Source organism: Pelophylax lessonae (assembly GCF_965119305.1).
Source record: "Pelophylax lessonae genome assembly, chromosome: 6".
In the NCBI taxonomy this organism is placed as follows: domain Eukaryota; kingdom Metazoa; phylum Chordata; class Amphibia; order Anura; family Ranidae; genus Pelophylax; species Pelophylax lessonae.
The window spans coordinates 276581367-276609182 of NC_138773.1; positions in this window are offsets into that span (position 1 = coordinate 276581367).

Here is a 27816-nt window from a genome sequence, read left to right on the forward strand (position 1 = left end):
ATTTAAGTGATATTTGTAATCCACAAAAGAGTAGGTGTTCTCAGGATCCTAATGGCAGATATATACTGTGTACAGCTATATTTATACTTGCGGTTTCCCAAGAATCACCAGGCACTTTACTGCAGCATCAGTGTCCAGCAGTGATCCTCTTGTCCTCTTGCAAGACCGCTCCTTCTCGTACTGCGTCACAGGCAAGGATCTCAGCACACTCTGTATTAAGTCGCTCTCTCAGCGCGGCTCACTGTCTCTTCTTTCTCTACACTGGACCGGTCACCTCTCCATGACTCTCTCTGTCCAAGTCAGGAAGCGCCCTCCATACTCTAGGCCTCGCTCTCAGGCCTCTCTCCAGATCAGTCTTTTTCTGCAGCTCTTCTCCGCACACCAGCACTCCACGAGTTCCCCGAAGCAAGAGAGCGTGCATCCAACTCCGCCCCCAGTTTATCTCTCCTCCTATGATCCTCTGCAGATCCCTCAAAGCTCCATGGGAGTGTGGTTCAGTCAATCCCTTAATGCATGGTCTCCACCTTCTTTCAAACTACATCCCCCATCCCCCATTCAATACTCCATGGGAGAAACCGATATTTCTTACCAAGTTCTTAAAGGAGCAGCCAAACATGACCTAAACCGTGACTTAGTACTATGACACAGTAATTCCAGCATAGCTACACTTTATTACCAAAAGTATTGGGATGCCTGCATTTACATGCACATGAACTTTAATTGCATTCCAGTCTTAGTCTGTAGGGTTCAATATTGAGTTGGCCCATCCTTTGCAGCTATAACAGCTTCAACTCTTCTGGGAAGGCTGTCCAAAAGGTTTAGTAGTGTGTCTATGGGAATGTTTCACCATTCTGTCAGAAGCGCATTTGTAAGGTCAGACACTGATGTAGGACGAGGAGGCCTTGCTCGCAGTCTCCGCTATAATTTATCCAAAAGGTGTTCTCTGGGGTCGAGGTCAGGACTCGGTTGGGCTTGGCTTGGCCCCTTAGTTCCAGTGAAGGAAACACTTAAGGCATCAGCATACCAAGACATTTTGGACAATTTCATGCTCCCAACTTTGTGGGAACAGTGTAAGGATGGCCCCTTCCTGTTCCAACATGACTGCGCACAAATACACAAACAAGTTCCATAAAGACATGGATGAGTGAGTTTGGGGTGTAGGAACTTGACTGGCCTGCACAGAGTCCTGACCTCAACCCGATAAAACACCTTTGAGATGAATTAGAGTGGAGACTGCGAGCCAGGCATTCATTTCCACATCCAATGCCTGACCTCACAAATATGCTTTTGAAAAATTGGTCAAACATTCCCATAGACACACTCCTAAACTTTGTGAACAGCCTTCCCAGAATAGTTGAAGCTGTTATAGCTGCAATGGATGGGCCAACTCAATTTTGAACCCTACAGACTAAGACTGGGTTGCCACTAAATTTCATGTGCGTGTAAAGGCAGCTTTCCCAATACTTTTGGTAATATAGTGTAAATTAAAAACACAGCTCCATAACATATCACTCTTGTCAAGATATTCTGTTATAGATAACATTTCAAAACTTTTTTTGCTCTTAAATGTAGTGGTTGGGAGATGAGTGAGCTTTTCTGACCACTTTCTTTGTTCTGCACCATGACTGAACAAGGGTTCATGCTGTCCTGTCATGTCACACTCAATCCAATACCATGCTGGGTCTATGCTTTGCTTCATTCTGTAGCCTTATCCCACGCAAATTTGCATTGGTGGCATTTAATTGGGAGGAAATGGGTAGCGCTAGAAGAAGGAAGGGATGTGAACTGGGGAGGGATAGGCCTTAAAAGGGCTGGGCATGGCCAGTGATAAGCTGATTCATTCTCTACCTCCTCATTGGTTGACACAATGATGACAGAGAAGCCTGGCAAGTGTTGTCACCCAAAGAACAGCAGAGATGCAAAGGACACACCTCTGGCAACATCAACAAATACATAGTGGGATTTGTAGACAGGGTAGAACCAAAAATATGGACACAAGCTTTATTTGAAGGATACATATATTTCTCTTTTACATTTTTAATATATTTCAACTTTAAAGTAATCCAAGCTATCCCGTTTCATCTAACAATCCCTGTTCATAGAGGCTGCTGTAAGCTCTTTATCCCTCTAACTCTGAAATCACAGCTTTCTCGCAGGCACTAGACAGCAGATGTAAAAACTCTATGTAAAAATCAATCTTCCCCTTTTGGAGAATCTCTCCAGGGCAAATAGTGACAGGAAATATGTCCAACACAGACAAAAAATAAAAATTGACCCTCGATTCTTATCACAACTCTGTCGTACATATTGCAGACACTATTGATGAATCCATCAGAGAACATCTTCAAGAATATAAAAACGTAGCCTTCAGTAATACTTACTGTTAGATTACATACCCCATTCACCTATACATCTACAATAAGAGGCTTTAGACACTTTTTTTCTGCTAACAACATAATTGCGTATATTACATAATGTTCATTGGCTACTGCCTATGAATTCATTAGGAACAACCAGGTGCTGTATGTTACACCACGACATCCCATCAGCATTTGTATTGTTTGGTATTGATTTTTAAAAATAAATTAAAAGAAAGGTAAAAAATGTAATAGAGTTGGTAAGGTTTAGAACTAAAGACAATGGTCTACTTTATGTCCATGCCTTCCTGTCCTAACTGACAACCGCAATCTCATTTTCTGGTGTCACAGACTGAAAAATGAACCTAAAAGAAATTTTTAAATTCTACCCTACTTTATCCAAAGTAAAATTAAAAATCTAAGAAAAGGGTATGCTGTAAGGTTGTAAAGGGGTTAGGATGATGTTTATTTGTAGTATAAAATGGTGGAAGTCCAAGCTTTTCATAACTATACCTAACTTTATATTAACCACTTTACCACCGGAGGATTTTGCTGTCTTACGTCCAGGCCACTTTTTGCGATTCGGCACTCGGCACTGTGCAACTTTAACTGACAATTGCGCGGTCATGCAACGCCGTACCCAAACGAAATTTACGTTCTTATTTCCCCACAAACAGAGCTTTCTTTTGGTGCTATTTGATCACCTGTGCAATTTTTACTTTTTGAGCTATAAACAAAAAAAGAGCGTAAATTTTGAAAAAATAACAATATTTTTCACATTTTTTTATATGAAATTCCTCCCCCAAAAAAATGTAAAAATCAAAAATTTTTAACATTTTTGGCCAATTTGTTTTCTGCTACCTATGTTTGGTAAAAAAAATCACGATAAGCGCATTTTGATTGGTTTGCGCAAAAGTTATTGCGTTTACTAACTAAGGGAAAGATTTCTGTCATTTTGGTGTTTTTTTTTTTTAACGAGTAATGGCGATGATCTGCGATTTTTTTTTTTTTTTTGCGGGACTGCGACATTGCGGCGGACAGATGGGACCCTCGCCGTTGCTCCTCCCCTGGCCAGACTCCCGCTGTGACTGAATACAGCGGGAGCGAGCATCCGGCGGCGCGCTAGCGCCGCCCACAAGGGGAGGATTCCAGCGACGTAGGTCTACGTCGCTGGACAGGAACGAGCCACTGTGCCGCAGTCAGAGATGTATAGTAACGAAGTAGAACTACTTAAGTACTGTACTTAAGTACCGAAATGCGGTATCTGTACTTTCCTAGAGTAGAATTTTTTTCTCCTACTTCTACTTTTACTTCACTACATTTTTTCGATGATTTCGATACTTCTACTCCGATACTTTTTTTTGTGCTGCATAGTTACTCGTTACTTTTCTCTGCCTTTCCCTTTTTCTTTTTTGTTTGGTTTCCCCCCTTACTGCTCTCTCCTACTCTTTCAATTATCCTCCCTATTCTGCCTTCCCCCCTCCCCTCCCCTTTTCTATAGGAAGGCAAAGGTAAAGATACCCCCCTTTTTCATGGGTACCTGGTCTCTGGCCATTTGGGTAGCGTTGTTCCGCTCCAGGCTTCGCTGGGCCGGCGTGGAGTGCTCCCACATGCGCCTCTCGGGGCTCTGACATGTGTGGCAGCCTTCGGCCACTCCGCTCCTCCCCTCCTTGTCTCCATTCGCTGCCGTCTCAGCGCTGGGAGGCGGGGATTCCTGCGGCCGCGCAGTAGAGGCACGTGCGCATGCGCAGTGCGATCGAGGCACTGGCGGCCATCTTGGTTAAGGGAAACATGGGGGGTCTCTGATGTAAGGGGGGCTTTGTGTGGGCGGTCTCTGATGTAAGGGGGCTCTGTGTGGGGGGTCTCTGATGTAAGGGGGGTCTCTGATGTAAGGGGGGCTCTGTGTGGGAGGGCTCTGATGTAAGGGGAGCTCTGTGTGGAGGGGCTCTGATGTAAGGGGGGCTCTGTGGGCATGGTCTCTGATGTAAGGGGGCTCTGTGTTGGGGTCTCTGGATGTAAGGGGGGCTTTGTGTGAGGGGTCTCTAAAGCAAGGGGGCTTTGTGTGGGGGGTCTCTGATGTAAGGGGGGCTCTGTGTGGGGAGTCTCTGATGTAAAGGGGGATTTGTGTGGGGGGTCTCTGATGTAAGGGGGCGCTGTGTGGGGGGTCTTTGATGTAAGGGGGCTCTGTGTGGGGGGTCTCTGGTGTAAGGGGGCTCTGTGTGGGGGGTCTCTGGTGTAAGGGGTCTCTGTGTGGGGGTCTCTGATGTAAGGGGTCTCTGTGTGGGGGGTCTCTGATGTGTGGGGGTCTCTGATGTAAGGGGGCTCTGTGTGGGGGGGTCTCTGATGTAAGGGGGACTCTGTGTGGGAGGGCTCTGATGTGGGGGGCTCTGATGTAAGGGGAGCTCTGTGTGGAGGGGCTCTGATGTAAGGGGAGCTCTGTGGGGGGCTCTATGGAGGGGCTCTGATGTAAGGGGGGCTCTGTGGGGATGGTCTCTGATGTAAGGGGGCTCTGTGTTGGGGTCTCTGATGTAAGGGGGGCTTTGTGTGAGGGGTCTCTAAAGCAAGGGGGCTTTGTGTGGGGGGTCTCTGATGTAAGGGGGGCTCTGTGTGGGGAGTCTCTGATGTAAAGGGGGATTTGTGTGGGGGGTCTCTGATGTAAGGGGGCGCTGTGTGGGGGGTCTTTGATGTAAGGGGGCTCTGTGTGGGGGGTCTCTGGTGTAAGGGGGCTCTGTGTGGGGGGTCTCTGGTGTAAGGGGGCTCTGTGTGGGGGTCTCTGATGTAAGGGGGCTCTGTGTGGGGGGTCTCTGATGTGTGGGGGTCTCTGATGTAAGGGGGCTCTGTGTGGGGGGGTCTCTGATGTAAGGGGGACTCTGTGTGGTGTGTGGGAGGGCTCTGATGTGGGGGGAGCTCTGTGTGGAGGGGCTCTGATGTAAGGGGAGCTCTGTGGGGGGCTCTATGGAGGGGCTCTGATGTAAGGGGGGCTCTGTGGGGATGGTCTCTGATGTAAGGGGGCTCTGTGTTGGGGTCTCTGATGTAAGGGGGGCTTTGTGTGAGGGGTCTCTAAAGTAAGGGGGCTTTGTGTGGGGATGGTCTCTGATGTAAGGGGGCTCTGTGTTGGGGTCTCTGATGTAAGGGGGGCTTTGTGTGAGGGGCTCTAAAGTAAGGGGGCTCTGTGGGGGGGTCTCTGATGTAAGGGGAGCTCTGTGTGGGGGGGGTCTCTGATGTAAAGGGGGCTCTGTATGGGGGTCTCTGATGTAAGGGGGCTCTGTGTGGGGGTCTTTGATGTAAGGGTGGATCTGTGTGGGGGGTCTCTGATGTAAAGGGGGCTCTTTGTGGGGGCTGGGGGGTCTCTGCTGTAAGGGTGCTCTGTGTGGGGGGTCTCTGATGTAAGTGGGGCCTCTGTGGGGGGTTTCTGTTGTAAGGGGGCTCAGTTGGGGGGTTTCTGTTGTAAGGGGGGCTCCGTTGGGGGGTCTCTGATGTAAGGGGGGTCTCTAATGTAAGGGGGGCTAAGTTTGTAGTGATCATAAAAAAAGAAAAGTCGAAGTGCAAAAAAAGTGCAAGAAAAAATGTGCAGGGCGCTGGTGGGGGCGCCACAGGATCAGCTCGCACAGGGCGCTTGAACACCTAAGGCCGGCCCTGGTTGGGAGGTTCTTTCCCATTAACAGCAGATATGAAATTATATTCATCTTGTTTTGTCACATATATATATATATATTTGAAGATTCATAATATTTTGAACTTTTTATTGACTTAGATTTCATACACTCTTCCTTTATTTCATTATTGGAATATATTGTTGTATATATTGTTGTATATCACATTGGTTTATATATGATTTTGCGCACCAATAAGCTGTGGAGAAAAAAAAACAGGTAGGGAAGAGAAGGAGGGATGCTTTAAAAGGGGAAGGGAGGGACATACTTTATCTGTTTTTTGTTTACAAAAAGTTACAGCCTAAGGAATTGTGATTGTCCTTTAGGTTAATCATTTGAATAAATCATTTGAAATAATAAAAAACAATATGATGTTCAAGCTTTTGACTTCTTTCTTTAATAACTACATAACACAGTACTTCTACTTCTACTTTCAGTACTTGAGTAGAATTTTTTTTTCAAAACTACTGGTACTTTTTACTTTTAGTACTTAAGTAGCAATTTTTTTGAAAAAACTACTTGCAATACTTAAGTAAAAAAAAGGTTGAATACTTTAGTACTTCCACTTAAGTAACTTTTTCTGCGAGCACTTCCACTTCTACTCAAGTCACTTTTTGATCGAGCACTTGTACTTTTACTCAAGTAGAAATTTCGAGTACTTTATACAAGTCTGGCCGCAGTAGAGGCACAGTGAGCAGGGCTAAAGTGGTTAAAGGCAAGTTTTATTTTTTTAAATAACAAATATGTCATACTTACCTGCTCTGTGTAAAGGTTTTGCACAGAGCAGCCCCAATCCTCCTCTTCTTGGGTCCCCCACGAGCACTCCTGGCCCCTCCCTCCTGCCAAGTGTCCCCAGAGCAAACAGCTTTCTATGGAACCAACCAAGCAGGCTTGCTCCCGAACCTCTGTTCTGCATGTCCATTCAAACTCAGAGCTGCACGTGGTCCCAACCCCTCTCTCTTCTGATTGGGTCACTGGTTGTGATTGGCAGCAGTGGGAGCCAATGATGCTTTCTCAGCCAATGAGGAGGGAGAGTCCCCAAGAGAGCTGAGGCTCTTGTGGACATTTCTGGATCGCAATGGGGCTCAGGTAAGTATTGGGGGGGCTGCTGCACACAGAAGGTTTTTTTGACCTTCATGTATAGAATGCATGAAGATACAAAACCTTGAGCCTTTAGAACCACTTTAAACCTGCTCCCACCCCCCATTCTAATTAACAATCTAACTACCCTGTGAAAACAAGATGCTTATACTTACCTATACTGAGGTCACACAGGTTAGGTCAGGTGATCGGCTCCTGGTGTCTGGCGTCAGAATAGAGGAGGGGCAGCTGAAAATCAATGCCCTATAGCAAGCCTACGGGTTAGGTCATCACACAGGCATTTTGAGATAATGTCAGCAATCTCTCCTTTCTCCTCATGTTGGCCGCTGGAGAGATCATGTGACTGGACCTCAGAATAGCTAAGTATAGACCTCTTCCTTTCACAGGGTAGTTAGAATATGAGTTAGAATGGGAGTGGGAGCGGGTTTAAGTATAGTTAGAAAAAGCTTTAAGAACCCTTACCCTTTAGGTTGGGTTCAAACTTTTCCTTGCCTAATTTTCACTGGTTTTTAGGCCCCTTTTACACAAGCTTTCCGATCCAGTCCGCCTGTCAGTTTTTCAGGCAGACCTGATCGGATGCTCCATGCAGCCCTTATGAGCAGCGAATGTCAGCAGGGACAAGTCCGCTGACACCCACTGCTATCCAATCCGGACAGATGGAAACCCTATTTTCCATCTGTCTGGAGGATCGGATCGGATAAGATCGGATTAAAATGGACAGGCGGTCCGTTATCATCCAATCTCCCATAGAGGAGAGCGGGGATCTGACAGCTCTATCTCTGCACACAGAGCGGAGACGGAGCTGTCATCCGCCTGCTCAGCGGGGATCGGCGGACTGATCTCCGCTGAGAAAAACGGAGTCCGTCGGGCGCACCGCCAGTGTCAAAGGGGCCTTACACAATTTTCATACAATTGTGCATTTTTGTGTGCTGCCATTGTCATGAATGGACCCTATAACCCTTTTTGATACAGCAAGAAATGGACAACGCACATTAATGCATCTCAACAATGTGACCTATCACCATTTAAAACAATTGCTAACCTGTGTACATACACTGGTATGCATATGCAGAGGTGAAAATTGGCCTTCAATGCCAATCTGATTTCCAGGACTTCTAATAATGCATGTGTATAATTACAGTATTGCTGTTTTCTTGTCAGTTCTATTTCACCATAATGGACCAGTGCTTAGAGGACCACTCACTAAACCTTAGAAAAAAATTTACCATTACATTAAATGAACAATTAGGAGGAAGAAAAACAAGTAAAAGGCATGCTTATTACATCAAAATGTAAGATGCCACAAATTAATCAATTAAAACACTTTGCAGCAACTAAATATGTTTGCAAAATGAAAGCTGCTCCCTTGGGTACTTAATTTGCTGTTTTCTTGGATTGGAAGTGTTTCCGGGGCCTTCTAGTCAATATGAGCAGAAAATCAGATTCAGCTCTTTTCTCTAATTAATTCCTGATAACTAACTGTACAGAGATTTAGGGCAGCTCTATAGCTTCTTTGTGAAATAGAGTGTCACTAGATTGGAAAATAACACAAACAAATGTTTGATATATTGGGCTCAGAGGCTTCAAGTGGAACTGCAGCCAAATCGTTTATTTTCTTTTTATTTGAATAGCATTGGGAAGGGCTGGAATGTTGGTCATTTCTTTTTATTAGTTGCCAAACCAGCTACTGATGAGACATGTGCTTGTTATCAAACTACCACCCTCATATCACTCTCAATTCAGTCCATACGTTGTTTCCTATTTGAATCCTGGTGAAGGAGGTGTCTTTGGAACCTCTGAATTCTTTGGCGTCCTCTTTTTGATTTCCTCTCTAACCCTATACTAAAATAAAGTTGTATTTTGGCTATTGATCAGGGGTGTGGTGCTTCACTCTTATACCTGCTGTTTTGTTCTACAAACAAAGGAATCTGTAAAAATGCCCTGGGTTGTAGAAGTTGCCAACCCAGTGACCAGATAACTCTACAAACAACATTATCATACTATTAGATAGCACCACAAATAAAGACAATCTCAGATTCACCAATAGGAAAACTTCCCAGACTCTATACTAGAATAAAGTTATACATAGGCTATTGATCAGTGGTGTGGCTCTTCAATCTTATACCTGCTGTTTTGCACTACAAACCTGGAATCTGTAAGAATTCTCTGGGTTATAAAAGTTGACCAGTTACCAGATAACTACCAAGGCCAATAGGACAATCTCAGGCAGGGCCGCTGATAGGGGGGGACCACCAGCCCTCTTGTAGAGGGCCCGAGCACACAGGGGGGCCAACACAGGGAGGGGGATTAGTGATGGTCCTCCAGCACCTGAATCTGATCTGTCTCTCTCCCTGCTATCAGCTTTTATCTGCTGAGAAAGAGACAGTCGTCTCTCACTAATCCCCCTCCCTGTGTTGGCCCCCCTCCCAGAACTGGCTCTAATGTTATCTCTGCTCAGGAGTTTATTTGTAACTTTGTTTCTCTTCCTCTGTCTCTCTAATCACTGAGCTCCAACTGCCCAGCCTGTATATTTTTCTCATCTCATCTTCATTTTTATTTAACATAGTTTTTTTTCCCCTAGATTTAGCAGGAATTATGTAAGTTATGTTATATTTGTGTCTGCTAATAGTGATTTTGTTGTCATTTTAGCTAACTATATCTTTAATATTTTCTTGGGGGGGCCCTGCCAGGTAGTCTGTACGGGGCCCCGCAATTTCTAACAGCAGCCCTGACCTCAGGGCCAATTGCTGCCTATCTGTTTTCCCAAGCATGGTTTTATATCTGTTCCCTTTTTACTTTCTGTTCCGGTGACAGTGGTTATTAAGGAAATATAATACTGTCCCCGTTGGAGAGATTTCCCCTCGCCTCCCATTTCGTCCAATGAAAATAATTAATTGGGACAGGAAGTACGGGGGAAATATCTTCAACATCAGACAGCCACAGAAATTGGAAAATATATTTAAAGTGGTTGTAAACCTCTCACATGAAAAACAAACAACGCATATTATTCTATAATGTGTACTTGCCTCAATCCAAAGCACCAAGTGGGATTTCTGTCTGCAGTCTTGTTCCTCTGCTATTTGCAGATGAAAACGGGCAGGCGGTCCATTTTCATCCGATCTCCTATAGAGCAGAGCAGGGATCTGACAGCTCTGTCTCTGCAAAGTAAGCAGATACGGAGCTTTCATCCGAATGCTCAGCGGGGAACGGCGGATCGATCCCCACGGAGCAAAACAGATTCCATCGGCCGTGTGAAAGGGGCCTAACTGAAACATAGGAAGTAGTAGACAAAATATTAAATCGATGGGTTTAGTTCCACTTTAACTGAAACCGAAGTAGACAAATTATTTTTGTAAAATTGCTAAAAAGAGAACTGATTTTACTTTACTGTTGTCAGATGATCGATATTGTGCAATATACTGTTCCTTTAACCAATAAAATATATATATTCAAGTCCTTATGGCACTTTTTTCCTCCTGGTGCCTCTAACTCTCTGGATTATAATAGAAAGATGATGGATGGTCTTCATCCGTATGGTTTACCATTGTCTTTAGCAGTGAATGTCAGCAGTCCAGGCTTGATTAATCATCCCCTTGCATCACTTACCACTGAACATCCACGCATTATTCTGTGCTATGCCCGGCGGTTTCATCTCAGATTTCCATGCTCTGTAGCAAGAGTTAATTGGTCTCTGGTTATTGCCACTGTGTGTTGTAAATCAGTGAATTAAGGAATTATTGTGGTAATTCTAGGAACATTTGTCTGCTTTCATTAGATTTAAATAACTATTAATCTTGTACTCTTTCTTTGCTGACCTAATATTATTCCACTTGACCTGCTCATGCAAGTTATTTCCAAAGCCGACTTCTAAGAAAAGATGAGCACTTTCCATTGTGTAAGGACAGGCTGTTCTCAAAGACCGTCACACTTGCTGGAATACTGCCCTGTGTCAGAGGGATAGAGGATGGGGATCATTCGATGTTCAGTGTGCCCTATGCCTAAAGAAAATTATTTTATTGGACATTGATTTAAAGTGATTGTAAATGATTACCTTGTAAAACAACCTATTCAATTTAAAATAGAAATGAAAGGCAAAACATGTTTGTATAGATATGAAAAAAACATTATAAATACTTCTATTTCCCATTTTAACCACTTTAAAACCAGAAGATTTTGCTGCTTAATGACCAGGGCCTATTTTGTGATTTGGCACTGTGTTACTTTAACGGACAATTGCACGGTTGTGCGACGCTGTACCCAAATAAAATGATGTCCTTATTTTCCCTCAAATAGAGATTTGTTTTGGTGGTATTTGATCACCTGTGGGATTTTTATTTTTCCTGCTATAAACAAAAAAAGAGCGACAATTTTGAAAAAAAAATAATAATATGTTTCACATTCTAATATAAGACATTATCAAAAAAAAAATTTAAAAATCAAAATTTTTCAACAGTTTAGGCCAATTTGATTTCTGTTACATATTTTTGGTAAAAAAAAATCGCAATAAGCATATTTTGATTGGTTTGCGCAAAAGTTATCGCGTCTACTAACTAAGGGAAAGATTTATGTAATTTTTATTTTTTTATTTTTTAACTAGTAATGGCGGCAATCTGCGATTTTTTGCGGGACTGCGACATTGCGGCAGACAGATCGGACCCCTGTCTGATATTTCCGACACTTTTGGGGGGACCAGTGACATTACTACAGTAATCAGTGCTAAAAATATTATTATTATTTATTATTATTATTATACAGGATTTATATAGCGCCAACAGTTTCCGCAGCGCTTTACAATGTGAGGGAAGACAATACAGTTACAATACAATTCAAAACAGAAGGAACTAGAGGGCCCTGCTCGTTAGAGCTTACAATCTAGAAGGGAGGGTCAAGTCAAACAAAAGGCAATAACCGTGGGGGATGGGTTGATGGAGAAAATGGAAGTATATTTGTTAGGTGTGGGTAGGATAGGCTTCTCTGAAAAGGAGGGTTTTCAGGGATCGCCTGAAAGCTAATAGAGTAGGAGATAATAGAACAGATAAGGGTAAGGAGTTCCATAGGATTGGAGAGGCTCTGGAAAAGTCCTGGAGGCAAGCATGGGAGGAGGTGACGAGGGAGCTAGAGAGCAGGAGGTATTGAGAGGAACGAAGAGAGCGATTAGGTTGGTATTTTGAGACTAGGCTGGTGATATAGCTGGGGGCTAAGCTGTGGATTGCTTTGTAAGATGTTGTAAGTATTTTAAATTTAATTTGTTGGGTGAGCGGAAGCCAGTGGAGGGCTTGACAGAGAGGAGCAGCGGACACTGAGCGATTGGTAAGGTGGATAAGTCTGGCGACAGCATTCATGATGGATTGAAGGGGGGATAGCCTGTGTAGAGGTAAGCCAACGAGAAAGGAATTGCAGTAGTCGAGGCGCGAGATGACCAGGGAGTGAACTAGGAGCTTTGTTGCATCTTTGGTTAGAAAGGGGCGTATTTTGGGGATGTTGCGGAGGCTGAGGCGGCAAGATTTGGACAGCGATTGGATGTGGGGTTTGAAGGACAGTTCAGAGTCCAGGGCAACACCTAAGACCTTGGCATGCGGGAATGGGCTGATAGTAATGCCATTGATATTGACGGAGAAATCAGGGGAAGGGGCACGCGGTGGAGGAAAAATTATAGGCTCGGTTTTGGATGGATTGAGTTTGAGGAAGTGGTGAGACATCCAGACCGATATATCTGATAGTAAATTAGTGATACGTGAGGAGACTGAGGGAGAGAGCTGAGGGGTGGATAAATAGATTTGTCAGCGTAGAGATGGTATTGGAAGCCGTGGGAGGCTATCAGCTGACCCAGAGAGGAGGTGTAGATTGAAAATAGGAGGTGTCCAAGAACAGAGCCTTGGGGAACTCCAACAGAGAAGGGAAGAGGAGAGGAGGATGTAGAATTGTACGTAACGCTAAAGGTGCGGTTGGATAAGTAGGAAGATAACCAGTGAAGAGTACAGTCACGGAGACCAAAGGCATGGAGTTTTTTGAGGAGGAGGGTCAACCGTATCAAAGGCAACAGAAAGGTCCAGAAGTAGGAGTACAGAATAGTGTCCATTGGTTTTGGCCGTTAGTAGATCATTTGTCAGTTTTAGGAGAGCAGTTTCAGTGGAGTGTTGAGTTTGAAATCCAGACTGAAGGGGATCAAGGAGGCTATTCTTGGCAAGGTGGTCGCACAGTTGGTTGTAGACCAGACGTTCAAGGAGTTTGGATAAAAAGGGGAGCAGGGAAATAGGGCGTAGGTTGTTCAGATCGGTTGGGTCCAGTGAGGGCTTTTTAAGTATGGGGCTGACTAGTGCATGTTTTAGAGAGTTGGGGAAGATGCCAGAAGAGAGGGAGAGATTGAAGATGTGGGTTAGAGAGCGTAGAATAGGGCCAGAAGGTGAACGTAGCATTTGCGAGGGAGCAGGATCCAGAGGGCAGGTCGTTAAATGGACGTTAGCAAGTAGTTTATCAACCTCATCTATAGTGGCGGGGTTGAATGAGGGAAGCTATGATCGCACCTGTGGGCATGAAGCATAAGGCATGGAAGGTATCTGAACAGCAACGATCTCCTTATGAATTGTATCAATCTTCTGTTTGAAGTGGTAGGCAATCTCCTGGGCAGTGAGTGAGTCAAATATATGCATTGTTACTGTATTAATGACACTGGCAGGGAAGGGGTTAACATTATGGGTTATCAAGGGGTTAAATGTGAGCCTAGGGGAGTGATTCTAACTGTGGGGGGCGGGGCTTTTGAAACTGAAGAAGCATTTAGGCGGCACGCGCTCGCCCCTTAGCCTCCTGAGAGCGAGCAACGTCTACCTACGTTGCTTTGCCCAGGAGAGGCTGGCTGCCGCAGTATATCTGCAGTGGGCGGTCGTAAAGTGGTTAAAGCGATTATAAACGATCACCTTGTAAAACAACCTATTCGATTTAAAAATAGAAATGAAAGGCAAAACATTTTTGTATAGATATAAAAAAACATTATAAATACTTTTATTTCCCTTTTTAATAAGTGATCACATTCCCTCTGTTTTCAGCTGCATAAGGGGAGGAGAAGCAGCAGCACACTGAGCTTCCTAGTGAATGGCTGTACAGCGGGGGCATGTCAAAACAAGTCTGATCATTGGAGGAGAGCACACTGAGATTGCAGCACAGCTAGAGAACTGACCACGCTAAGCATGAGAGCACAGCGTGGTCAGTTCTCTAGCTCTGCTGCAAACTCAGTGTTTTCTTTCTCTAATTTTTAATAGGAAAGCAGAGGGACTGGCAGGAACACCAGGGATTTCACACAAAGGAAGCAATAGTACATGGTACAGCAGGCACATATCAGGAATATGAAGTTTTGGGGTAACAAACGCTTTAATGTCTCCAGAATCTTAATGTTGAACTCCAAGCAGATATATATATATATATATATATATATATATAAAAAAAATAAATGTAATGCACTTTTGTATATATTAATGCATTATTACTTTTATATTTATAAATGCAAGCAGTGTAGGTATCAAAATTTGACTTAGTATTTGCCTCTTTCTAATCCCTATAATGCAGAACTCAGGCAGGGAGGGGGGGAAACGGCACAAGAGCCAATCAGTGGTGCTGCAGTGCTCATGTGCTAACAAGACGCATGCTGATTGGGAGAGACATTAGTTTACCAGACTGTTGCTTCTCCTTTCACTGTCCAGTCACAGGTTAGGGGTAAGACAAGACCTACACATTTTGCTTAATTGCAGCAGATAAAAACCTGTTCTCTTATCCTGCCAAAAAACAACAATATCTCTCCTGCGCTCAAGTGGTACGCGGGAAGGTGAATCTTCTATGCTGTTTTATGACACAAATGAAGTGGTCTTGCTGCCCCCCTCAGGACCAAGGGTATCCAAAAGGCACTACAAGAAAACGACAAGAGAAGGGCGCACTGACCTTGTGCATTACCACTTAAAACTTTATTAAAATCAAAGAAGGGTAGCGTACAATATACTCACAAACGTAGCATATGAACAAGCATATAGGAAATGGGCACCGCTCGCTTCCAGGACACTTCTCTACTGCTGGATAGCGTGATGGCGTCCTCAAAACCTGATGTGGCTTACGCATTTCCTCAGAGCCAAAATCGCCTTATCCTGCCAGCCAGGGCTACACTGTTTGGCAAAACTGTGTAAATGTATTAATGCCCAGCCATTCCTGACAAGTCCCTTGGCAAGCAAGGCATTCCTTGTCACCCAGTGTGGTGCGTGGAGGTGATAATTTAGCTTTTTTGCTATTTGTTTTGTACTTTGTAGTCCCTAATAAAGATAATTTTTACAGAGTCATAATCTTGTGGTTGCACTTAGTATCGGCCTTTTCTCCTTGGGGTCTTTCCCCTAATTTTTTTTTTTTTTTATTGGTAGTATTCTGGGACATGCTGGCCCACACCCATATGGTGTTAACATATCAAGATTTACTGTAATCCCCCCCCCCCCCATATGAGATAAGTGTTATCTAATATGTAGACAAAAAATATAGCTCTATTTGATTCCTTTATTTGTTTTTTATCTGACTGCTGTCTTGCTTCAAACTGTACTTGGAAGTAAAGCATAAATATCGGCATGTTAGGCCTCGTACACACTGGGGCTCTTGTAAACTTTTTTCCCTAGCAGGAGAATAGCAACTAAAAAAATGTGTCTAAGCTGCATTTTTGCAAATGCATTTAGGTGTGTCAAGCTCTTAAGCGTTTATTCATTTCATTGGCCAAAATATTAATTTATTCTGCCAATTATAATGAAAAAGAAAAAAATAACCTTCAAGCACTTGCCACGCCTAGCACTTAGGCTCGTTTAGCTGCGTTTACCCGTGTTAAGGCATGTTTCTGCCAAAACTTTTTTTTTTTTTTGCCTATATAGTAAATCGTTGGATTGTGATTAACTAAGTCTGCGAGTGTTTTACAAAATGAGCAAAATCTTTTGTAAATTTTAACTCGATAAAAGAGCGATGCAATACAAGTAGCAACTGAGTAGAAGCCTGCAATCACACTGGGTACCATTTAAAGAGGTTGTAAACCCATACACACTTTTTTTTTTTTTGTTCGACCTAAAAGAGAAATACATAATGAGCTAGTATGCATTGCATACTAGCTCATTATGCAATACTTACCTTAGTACGAGCCCCCGCCGTGCAGTCCGCTTACCTCTATGACGGGCGACATGTCCAGTCGCCCGTCTTCTGGGATCGCCGCATCCGGCCATCTGATTGGCCGGAGCCACGGTGACGTCACTCCCGCGCACGCGCGCGGGAACCGATGGTCATGGCACGGGACTCTGAAGGAACGGCACCAGCGGCCGTTCCTTCAGAGCGCATGTGCCAGTGACATCACTGGCTGCATGAAAGGTAAATATCTAGGCAGCTGGGTAGATCCCAGTGGCAGCTAGTGCTCAAATTTTTTGGGGGGGCGCAAAAAGAAAAATGTAAAAAGAAAAATGTAATAGGTATTGCTTTGCGGCAAAAAACGCGGTAAAGAAATTGCATGACTTTGAGGTCATGGTATAGGCATGGCACATGTGATGGTATAGGCATGGCACAGGTGATGGTATAGGCATGGCACAGGTGATGGCATAGGCATGGCACAGGTGATGGCACAGGCATGGCACAGGTGATGACATAGGCATGGCACAGGTGATGGCATAGGCATGGCACAGGTGATGGCACAGGTGATGGCATAGGCATGGCACAGGTGATGGCATAGGCATGGCACAGGTGATGGCACGGGTGATGGCATAGGCATGGCACAGGTGATGGCATAGGCATGGCACAGGTGATGGCATAGGCATGGCACAGGTGATGGCACAGGTGATGGCATAGGCATGGCACAGGTGATGGCATAGGCATGGCACAGGTGATGGCACAGGTGATGACATAGGCATGGCACAGGTGATGGCATAGGCATGGCACAGGTGATGGCACAGGTGATGGCATAGGTATGGCACGTGTGATGGCATAGGCATGGCACAGGTGATGGCATAGGTGATGGTACAGGCATGGCACAGGTCGTCTTCAATCACTTACCTTCTGACGGTGGCGGGATGGCGGGATTCCGGGAACCGAGACGAGCAGCGCCGTGGACGTCCTCTTCAGTCTTCTGTCTTCCGGTCCGGGCGGCGGGAAGGAGATCGGGCGGTGACGGTGCGTGACTGACGCACGCGCCGGCACCGCCCCCATTGCGAGTCAGCTATGTCCTGGATGATGATTGGTCCAGGCTGGAGACTGGACCAATCACAGCCAGGATATCACGAAGGTGGGGGTGGCTCAGCGCTTTTTCCTGAGCCCAGGTTACGCCCCCAGAAGGCAGCCAATCGGCGCCTCTTCTGGGTCGTAAACCCCACCCCTCCCCATAGCCACCAGGCCGAGCGCATAGGCCTGCGTACACAATTTTTTTTTTTTTTCAAAACTTTATTTGTTCTTTTTGTCATTTTCTTTTCTATTTTTTTTATTTATTTTTTTAGGGGGGGCGGCGCTCTGGCGCCCCCTATGCACGGGCCGCTACTGGTAGATCCCGACATTATTTAATTGGGAAACTATGTGGCAAATGAGGTTTAATGTTAATAAATGTGAGAGATATCATTTTGCCCCTTTAGAAATGAGTAGTAAGACCTCATCGGGAATATGCAGTTCAGTTTTGGGCACCAGTTCTTAAAAAGGATATTGAGGGCCTGGAGAAAGTGCAGAGAAGGGCAACCAAACTGATAAGAGTCATGGAGGAGCTCAGCTATAAGGAAAGTTTAGAGGAACTGAATTTATTCTCTCTTGAGAAGAGGAGATCAAGGGAGGTAGGATCAACAAACATGTATAAATACATAAGGGGTCCATATAGTGAACTTGATGTTGAGTTATTCACTTTAACCACTTGCCGACTGCGCACAGTATATTTACTGCGGCAGTCGGCCCCGGCCAGGCAGAGTAACGTAGATCTACGTCACTCGCCTGTCACTCCTTCTAGAGCCAATAGCGGGCGCGCGCCCGCCTCGGCTCGTTCACGGAGGAGTGCGGGCGTGTGACCGGCGGACCCGATGTCCGCCGGTCACACTACGATCGCCGGTACAGCGGGAGAAAGACAGAGCGGCTTGTGTAAACAAGCTGCCTGTCAGTTCTCCCTGTGTAAAAATGAAGATCAAACGGTTCTACTATGTAGAACCGGTTGATCTTTTTTTTTTTACACCAATAGGAATGTCCCACTACAGTTAGAAGCACGCCCCTAGGACACACTTAACCCCTCCCTCTCCAATACAGTTAACCCCTTCCCTGCCAGTGTCATTTTTGCAGTAACAGTGCATATATATAGCACTGATTACTGCAGTAATGTCACTGGTACCCCCATAAGTGTCAAAAATGTCAGTCAAGGGTCCGATCTGTCCGCCACAATGTCGCAGTACCGCAAAAAAAATCGCAGATCGCCGCCATTACTCGTTAAAAAAAAAAACACCAAAAATGACAAAAATCTTTCCCTTTGTTAGTAAACGCGATAACTTTTGCGCAAACCAATCAAAATACGCTTTTTGCGATTTTTTTTTTTACCAAACATAGGTAGCGTAAAACAAATTGGCCGAAAATGTTAAAAAATTTTGATTTTTACATTTTTTTTGGGGGGAATTTCATATTAAAAAAAGGGAAAAATATTGTTATTTTTGCAAAAATTACGCTCTTTTTTTGTTTATAGCGCGTGATCAAAAAATCGCACAGGTGATCAAATACCACCAAAAGAAAGCTCTGTTTGTGGGAAAAAAAGGACGTCAAATTCGTTTAGGCACAGCATCGCACGACCGCGCAATTGTCTGTTAAAGTCACGCAGTAAAAAATCGCAAAAAAACCCCTGGTCTTTTAGCAGGAAAATCCTCCGGTGGTAAAGTGGTTAAGGGTGTTTTCACACTTGGTGCGATTGCCTGATCCGAACCCGAGTTCGATTGCTCCCCCTCCCCTTGCCCCCGATGGACTGTGTTCACATTTGATTTTTGTATGCGAACCGCGGTACGCTTGCGTCATCAAGCTGCAGCCGGCGCGTACTCGTGTTTCGTGGCAACTGCTGTAAACGAGAAGGAGCCAAGATGGAAAGAATTGCTCGTTTCACTGTTGTACTTCTATTTTTGACTCTTTTTTTTTTTATTTCAAAGAAATGATAGAGAAACGCATTTGCGTCTGTCGGCCGCAAATATACTCAAATCATTGCAAAGACAACGTGCTTTCTGCCAACGTCAATTTTTGAGAAGGCATGCAGAAATCATCTCTCTGCTTGTAGTTCATCAATCCCACTTGTCGTCAAGGTAAGTGCACACACATTCACACAGTGTCTCTCTCTCACACACAAATATTTTTTTCTTATTTTTATATGTGTATATATTTTCATAAGTGTGTATATATAAATGTATGTATGTGTGTATATATATATATATATATATATATATATATATATATATATATATATATATATATATATATATATATATATATATATATATATATATATATATATATATATATATATATATATATATATATATACACACGTGTATATACACACACACATATATATATATATATATATATATATATATATATATATATATATATATATATATATATATATATATATATATGTATGTATATGTATGTATATATATGTATGTATGTATATGTATGTATGTATGTATATGTATGTATATATATGTATGTATGTATATGTATGTATATATATATATGTATGTATATGTATGTATATATATATATATATATATATATGTATGTATATATATATATGTATATATATACACATACATATATATACTGTATATACAATTTAACAATGATTATACATTCTTGTTTATAGCATAGATTGTGTAATGCTTCATTTTCTTTCATGTCATAGGAGAATTTGGATACGTCATTGATCTGGTGTGTGGTGGAATCATGTCCTAACCAGCTGGACAGATGAATGGTGCAAGAATTTTAGGATGAAGACGACCACATTCATGCAGCTATGTGATATCCTCAGACCACATCTGGAAAGACATTTCACCAGATTTAGAAGACCATTGTCTGTGGAACAGACAGTTGCAATATGTATTTGGAGGCTGGCTACAAACCTGGAATTCAGGTCAATTTCACATTTATTTGGGATTGGAGTGTCCACTGCTTGTATGGTAACAAAATATGTTACATCAGTCATTGTACAGGAATTGCTCCAAGTGTGCATCAAAACACCTTCTGAAGATGAATTCAAGGTCATTATTCAAGGTTTTCATGACCATTGGGGTTTCCTACAATGTGGTGGGGCTATTGATGGTACCCACATTGGTATTTTATGTCCACCAGACAGTCCAGTGGACTATTATAAGCGTAAAGGCTTTTATTCAGTCATTCTACAAAGGGTGGTAGACCATCAAATGAGGTTCTGGGACATCAATGTAAGCTGGCCAGGCAAAGTTCACAATGCTAGAGTGTTTGGAAATTCATCACTTTATCAGAGGGGCCATAGTGGTACACTGTTCCCTAAAAGCATAGAATGATTTCAAGATGTTGATGTGCCAATAATGATAATAGGAGAAGCAGCGTATCCTCTACTGATATGGTTAATGAAACCATACCCAGAAAACAGTGGAACAACACCGGCACAGGCTGTCTTCATCCACAGGCTAAGCAAAGCATGGATGACTGTCGAGAGGGCTTTTGGTCGTCTCAAGGGAAGATGGCGGTGCTTGATGAAAAGGTACGACTGTAACATCAAAAACATTAATACTACCATCACAGCGTGTTGTGTGCTTCACAATTTTTGTGAAATTCATAATGAGGACTATGATGAAGTAAATTGTGCAGTAAATGAGTCCAGCGAATCAAATGCCCCTAAGTCAAACAACACTGCCAACTCAATTAGAGATGCCCTATGTTCTGATTTTTCAAGTTTGTAATTGTGGGTTACTTTTTTTACAAAACATTTTACAAAGCAAAACATACCCTTTATTTGAGATGGAATTTTAATGTGAATTGTTTTCTTTATTTGACAACTCATATAGCTGTTTTGTATTACTTTAATCAGTCAATAAAAAATGAGATACAAGAAACTGTCAAAAACTTTTATTGTAAGTGCAATAAGCAGTCTTGCTTAACTATTTGAATCAAGAATAAACTTGAACTTTGAATAAAGGCACATCAGGTGAGCCTATTATCAAAACATTACAAACATGTTCTGGGAAGAGCATTCTTTCATATGAAAATTAAAAGGATAAATAAAATAAATTAAAAATAAATTAACAATGTCAGTTCTACAAAAAGTGCTCCAGATTCTCTTTTACGTTTCATGAAAACAAAAACATAAAAGTTCAAGAAGAAATCATACATATTGTTCTGAGAACTGTGAATCACCTTAATCCAGAGGTGTCCAACCTGAGTCCCTCCAGATGTTGCAGGACTACATCTCCCATACTACTGGCTGGCAAGGGAGAATGGGAGATGTAGTCCTTTAACATCTGGAGGGCCGCAGGTTGGACAACCCTGCGGCTTAAACCGATAATATCAAACAATCTCTTCTGAAATCTATAACTCTTGATAGGATGGAGATGGGCCGTCTCTTGTCTCAGTGTAGTAGGGCACTTCAGACCGAGAGTGCTGTTGAGCACGAGGATACAGGTTTGTGTATGCTATGTTGTCATGAGCTGAGAAAACATGATGTAAAGTATTTGGTTGTAAATGTGGGGGGGCCTGCTGGTGTCATGAAGGTGCAAAAATGTCAAACACTCTGTTAAACATTGACATTAACATTCTATTATTTTCCTGCTGTTCCTCTCTTTGTGCTTGGATGCGGCGCTCCTCCAGATCTATTTGCACTTGCATCCATTTATCCAGTGTTTCTTTCTCCTGTTGCTGACGGACTTGCTGAGCCTGCATGAAGTCACCATATTGTTTCTTATGTTGATCTACATAGGATTCCAGCATGCTTGCTACATCAACCTTGGCCTTTCTCTTCTTGATGACCGTTCTGGGCTGGATGTTCTCTACTTGGGTAGAGTTAGGTCTGTCAGATTCACCTGAAAGGTTGATAAACAGACATGTAAAATTAAAAACAAAGTCTAACTTTAGTAAATTGTGCATGTCCTGAAGGAAAACATGTGATGACAAATGTGATTAGATGTGTAGCACCTTACACCACAGAACAAGGCAAAATAAACATAATTTTGCTAAGTCTTCTATAATTACACATGCAGCCTCTATGGCATCATATAATCAATAATAGAGACAATAATAAACTGTACTTTCTATGCAGGACTAATTTCACTAGTAAAAATAAAAAAGTTATTCAATAGTTAACAACTGGAAATGGTGGCAAAAAATGAACCAAGACATATTTTATCTGTTGTGTTATAAAGACATTATCCAAAAAATATTGACGTTCATGAAAGAAAACCCACATTACGTGTCTTGCTACTCAATATACAGATGAATACTGAATTGCTTATAATATTAGCAATAACATAAAGCATGGGTTAAAGAAATATACTCACTGCTTGATAGCTCATTTGTCGTTTCGGATGATGGCTGGGAAACTGCAGAATGATTGTGTTGCTCATTGGGAGTTGCTTAGAAGGATGAAGGTGTAGGTGGATGTGATTCGATTATGTGTTGAGGGTCACTGTGGGCCTCGAACCAATAATGTTGTCAATGGCATCAAACCAAGGAAACGTATCCTTCTCTTCTGTTGAGCTTCCAGTCTTTCGTAAAGAGTCACGTATTTTCAGATATTGCTGTCGCAGTTTCTTTACCTTCACATGACATTGATCTGCCGTTCTTGTAAATCCCCTTGTTTTCAGGTGATCGCTGAACATTTTATACATTTCTGTGTTTTTATGTGTATTTTCTAGTTGGGTTTTTATGTTTTCCTCAGCCCATACCTCTAGCAAGGTTTCGATTTCTTCTGCTGACCATAGCAAACCCTTTCCGCTCATCCTGACGCTTGTTATTGACGACGGTTCAGTCAACCACATTAGACATCATACCTAACATCGGTTCACTTCCGTGATTTGGTACGATTGCGTTCTCATCAGCAGCAAACCGTACTGGAGTTCACATGAACCGTACCCCAGACCACCCTTTTTAAGCGTACTCGGGTACAGTTCGCGGGTGCGCACACGAGTTCTAAGACAGCGTTCACATCATCAAAAAGAACTGAATTCTGACATCAATCGAACCCGGACGCGCACCAAAAAGTGCTAGTGTGAAAACGCCCTTAGGTCATCACAGAGGACAAGGGGACACTCTTTACGTCTAGAGGAAAAGAGATTTAATCTCCAAAAACAGAAAAGTTTCTTCACAGTAAGAGCTGTGAAACTGTGGAATAGACTCTCTCCAGAGGTGGTTCTGGCCAGTTCAGTAGATTGCTTTAAATCGTAATTCTACTTTTGTTGAGAAAAAAATATTCCTCTCTGGGTGATCTCTGTACATTATAAGGATTATAACAAACTTTGTTGCAGATTCCTACCTTTTGTTATTCTAAAGAAATCATTGTTTGTTCCTCTGTGCTGGGTGGGTCTAATGGGAGTGGTTTCATAATTATCTGTCAGCTGTGGCAGTTGCTGAGCTCTAATGAGGAAAGCTGCTGGGCCTGCATCCCTTTAGACGTGTTCCTATTGGGAGTATCTCACCAAATGTGACATTTTTGTTGCAGGGGATGCCAGAAATCTGACTTGTATCTTAGGCAGACTTCTGGGAAAATTGGTGAGCCAATCACACGAGCAGGAAATGATGATTCTGGGGTGTGGTCAGTATACATTCTGTGTACAGAACAGCTCCAGGTAGCCATATTGCATTGTATTTTGAGAAAATTACAACAGCTGCAGATTGAAAAGGAAAGGTAATTTTTAATAACATTCAATTACAATATGATTTGTGTCGCAATTGTATACGCTTTATTGTTTTTTCTTTATTTGCTATTTTTTTTCCCCACGAAAGTGGAGTTACCCTTTAGATTGTAGATTCTTTCCTAGGTATACATAATATAATTGGTTACTAATTTTATTAGGTATAGTTAATCCAGGGAATATCGGATTGCCTCTCGTGGGGGGATCAGAAAGGAATTTCTTCCCCTGCTGTAGCAAATTGGATCATGCTTTGCTGGGGTTTTTTCGCCTTCCTCTGGATCAACTGCGTGTATAGGATTGTGTACAGGCATACCCCGTTTTAAGTACACTCACTTTATGTACACTCGCGAGTATGGACACAGCCTGGTCAGCTTGGCATGGCACTATTCCTGGTTTTTAACATTGGCGTCTATGGGAAATCTTGGTCAGTTTGACATGGCACTGCTCCCAAACCATAAGTGACAGGGATACCAAACTTAGGGAGCACCGAGAGGGGACCCAGGACTACAACATATCCTATTTGTGGCTGGCCAGCTTGCCTAGATAATCTACCATGTCATAGTCCTGGATCTCCTTAACATGCTCCCTAAGCTTGGTGCCCTTGTCACTTATGGTTTGGGAGCAGTGTCATGTCAAGCTGACCAAGATTTCCTATGGAGCTAGTGTATTTACATGCATTGAGAAATTAAAAAAGGTATTGCTTCACTTGATTAGGGTATGACCGATGCCCACTCCTGATCTTAGCATTAACACCACCCACATTCTAATCCTTCTAAACAAATGATACTGACAACGACTTTGGAGAAAATTGTGGCCTGTTAGGCCATTTTATTAACAACCAATTTAAACATTTTAAACAGTAAACCATAAATACTCCAGTACACATAAGAGAATAAGGGGTTGTTGGTCTTGGGAGGCACCAAAAATCCAATTCAAAATGGTATCAGTATCCAAAAACCCAACGGTCCCCAGCCGCGCAACACCAGCTCGGGAACAAACACACTTTTCCACTGATACCCTTTGTTAACACTTCCCGGTTAATCCCCTATTAACCGGGATACACTATAGGGCTCCATACCGTAGATGGGTCACCCTATGCACTGACCAAAAAACCTGTTACCGCCTCCAAAGACCCCCAACCGCCAACATCAACAACATTACCCCAATAACCCCAAAAATTCCAAAATCCGATTCGACATCTTCCATGTTCACATTCCGAATCCCAAACTCAAGGGCGGGAGGGCGGGGATTCCTCCTTCTTCCCTGACGATCCTCACGGTTCTGCTTGCCACATACCAGCCCCACCCAGTGTTGCCACAACTGAGCCCCACCCCCCTTCTTGCATAATCCAATCACACTCTTGCACCACCAGCCACAGCCCACCAGTTAACCCTTTTCTTGCCCACTGTCCTGTGTCCCCAATCAACCCCATCATGAGGCCCTGCGCCTATTTTTTTTTTTTTTTTGCTCCGGGCCTATCTTTAAGTACATTTTCATTTTACATACATGCTCTGGTCCCATTGTGTACTTAAAAGTGGGGTATGCCTGTATATGGGATTGTATGGTTGGGTTTTTTTGCCTTCCTCTGGATCAACTGTGGGTACAGGATTGTGTATATGAGATTGTATGGTTTGTTTTTTTTTGCCTTCCTCTGGATCAACTGTGGGTATAGGATTGTGTATACGAGATTGTATGGTTGTGTTTTCTTTTTTGTTTCTTGGTTGAGCTCCATGGACGTGTGTCTTTTTTCTATCTGACTAACTATGTAACTATGTCGGCTAATTCTGGGGGGTCACAGGAAAGCAAAAAATAAGTGTACTTCTGTGACCCATGAGAGAATTATTCCCATAAAGCGTGGCCATTCTTCTAAGTAAAATTATTTTCTACCTCTAGATTTGTGTTTGTTATAAGCACTCTTTATAGGAAACAAATGAGAATTTCTTGAAAACAATACATTTTAATTATTAAGAAATATGTATTTTTAAAATATATCAGTAATGTCAGTGGTAAATGAAAGCTTGGCGCGGGACAGACACAGCATGACTCTGGAGTAAAATATATTATAGGCAGCAGCAGCGAATAATATTCTTCTGTTCTCACTGAATTATGAAAGCTGTTTAATATTCTAAGCTTCACCTAGGAAAAACAAGACTCATGTCTTTCTGAGTGTGGCTGAAAAAGTCATAAAGTTTATCCATGCGGTGCTGCAAGCCGTCAATTTTAAGTGCTAATGTTTAATTGGTGGAGGGCAACAAATTACAGTGTGTGACAAGGGCAAGCATTGCTGGGTGCAATATTGCACAATTATTCATGTTTATTTCTTGATGTGTATAATTTTCTTTACATTTACTTCATTTCATCTAACACAAGTAGCAATTGCAAATGTACACAAGAAAAAAACAAACTTTTTAAAGGAAAAGTTGAAGTTTCTAGGTAGTTGGACTCCAGGCAGGTTTAATAGACACAAAGGAATGCAGTTCTGTATTGTATGTGTAGTGCAAGTACCTGGATGGTTTTATCCTTTCTGGGTCCCTGTACAGCAGAGCTCAAGACTGGGAGAAGGAAGGCAACGTGTTACTAAACTCACAAAAATAAAATGAGTGTGTATATGTAAAAAAACATGCTTTTTATACTCACTATGGAGCCTAAGGGGTTAATCCTCTGCATTGTGTAAAAAGGGCTGTTTGATCCTGTCTTCTCTGATCATCCCCTTCATCTACAGTCTCCAAACCATCTCTTGATAGTACAGAGCCTTGGGGTCGGGGACAAGCTGTACATGCTAAGTTTGGTGTGTAGTGCTTGAGGGTTTTTTTTTTTTTTTCTTGGGCGAGTGCATGTGATAAGCACAGGGCCAATCAGGACTATCCAGACAGAGGGTCAGGAGTCCTGCAGCCTCATGGGACAATCAGGGGAAAATTAAAACTCCTCCTGCAAACTTTAATCAGTGCTTTGCTGTACACTGATAGAAGTCACAGGACTGCTATATACTGCTGATGAGAAAAGGTATTTAGCAGTTTATATTTACTAAATTAATTGCATTTCCATGTTCTGTGTACTGTGGGAGACCAGACATAGTGAATGCAGGCTCCTGGGTTTAGTAACACTTTAATACTGGGAGCCAGTCCAATGTGCTGTAGCGCTCTAATGGTAATAAATAGCATGATGACAGGAGAAGTTTGCAGAGTGACAGATGAGCCCATTAGACTTCTGCTTCTTCATTCCAGTCACAGACTGGGGGAAGGACAAGACCTGTAAGTGTTTTTTGCTGCAGTGGAGAAAAAACAGGTCCCCTTCATTGTCAGACAGAATTGAACTGTGTGGCATAGCTGTGTAAATCTCAGGAATAGATGAGCGAAAATCCTTTGGGAGTTAAAGCAGCTCCCTTATATGTATTTTAGGTGTTTTGCCATTTTATTACTGGACCAAATCAATAAAAGTTTCATTACTTCTCCCTGCCTCTAAAATAAGTTCCCCTCTTTCTAAGTGGGGTCTTACCAAGCCATTGGGGGAAGCCCCTGCGATTAGGTAACACGGTGCCAAAGCAGCCATTTTTTTTTAACCACAATACTGGGCACTTTCACCCCCTTCCTGCCCAGGGGAAATTTTCAACTTTCAGCGCTATGACACTCAGGTGTCAAAGTGAGGCAAGGAAAGCTGAATAACGGCAAGTCTGTGTTTGGACACAGCCAATTACATGGGTAAAGAGCCCCGACATCAGCTCTTTACCAAGATCAGGGTCGCAGCATGTCCCAGGGACACTTCATGCTTTCGCAGGTAAGCAGGCCGCAATTTTCCTATAGGGTGGACAGGAGGCGGTTAATGTTA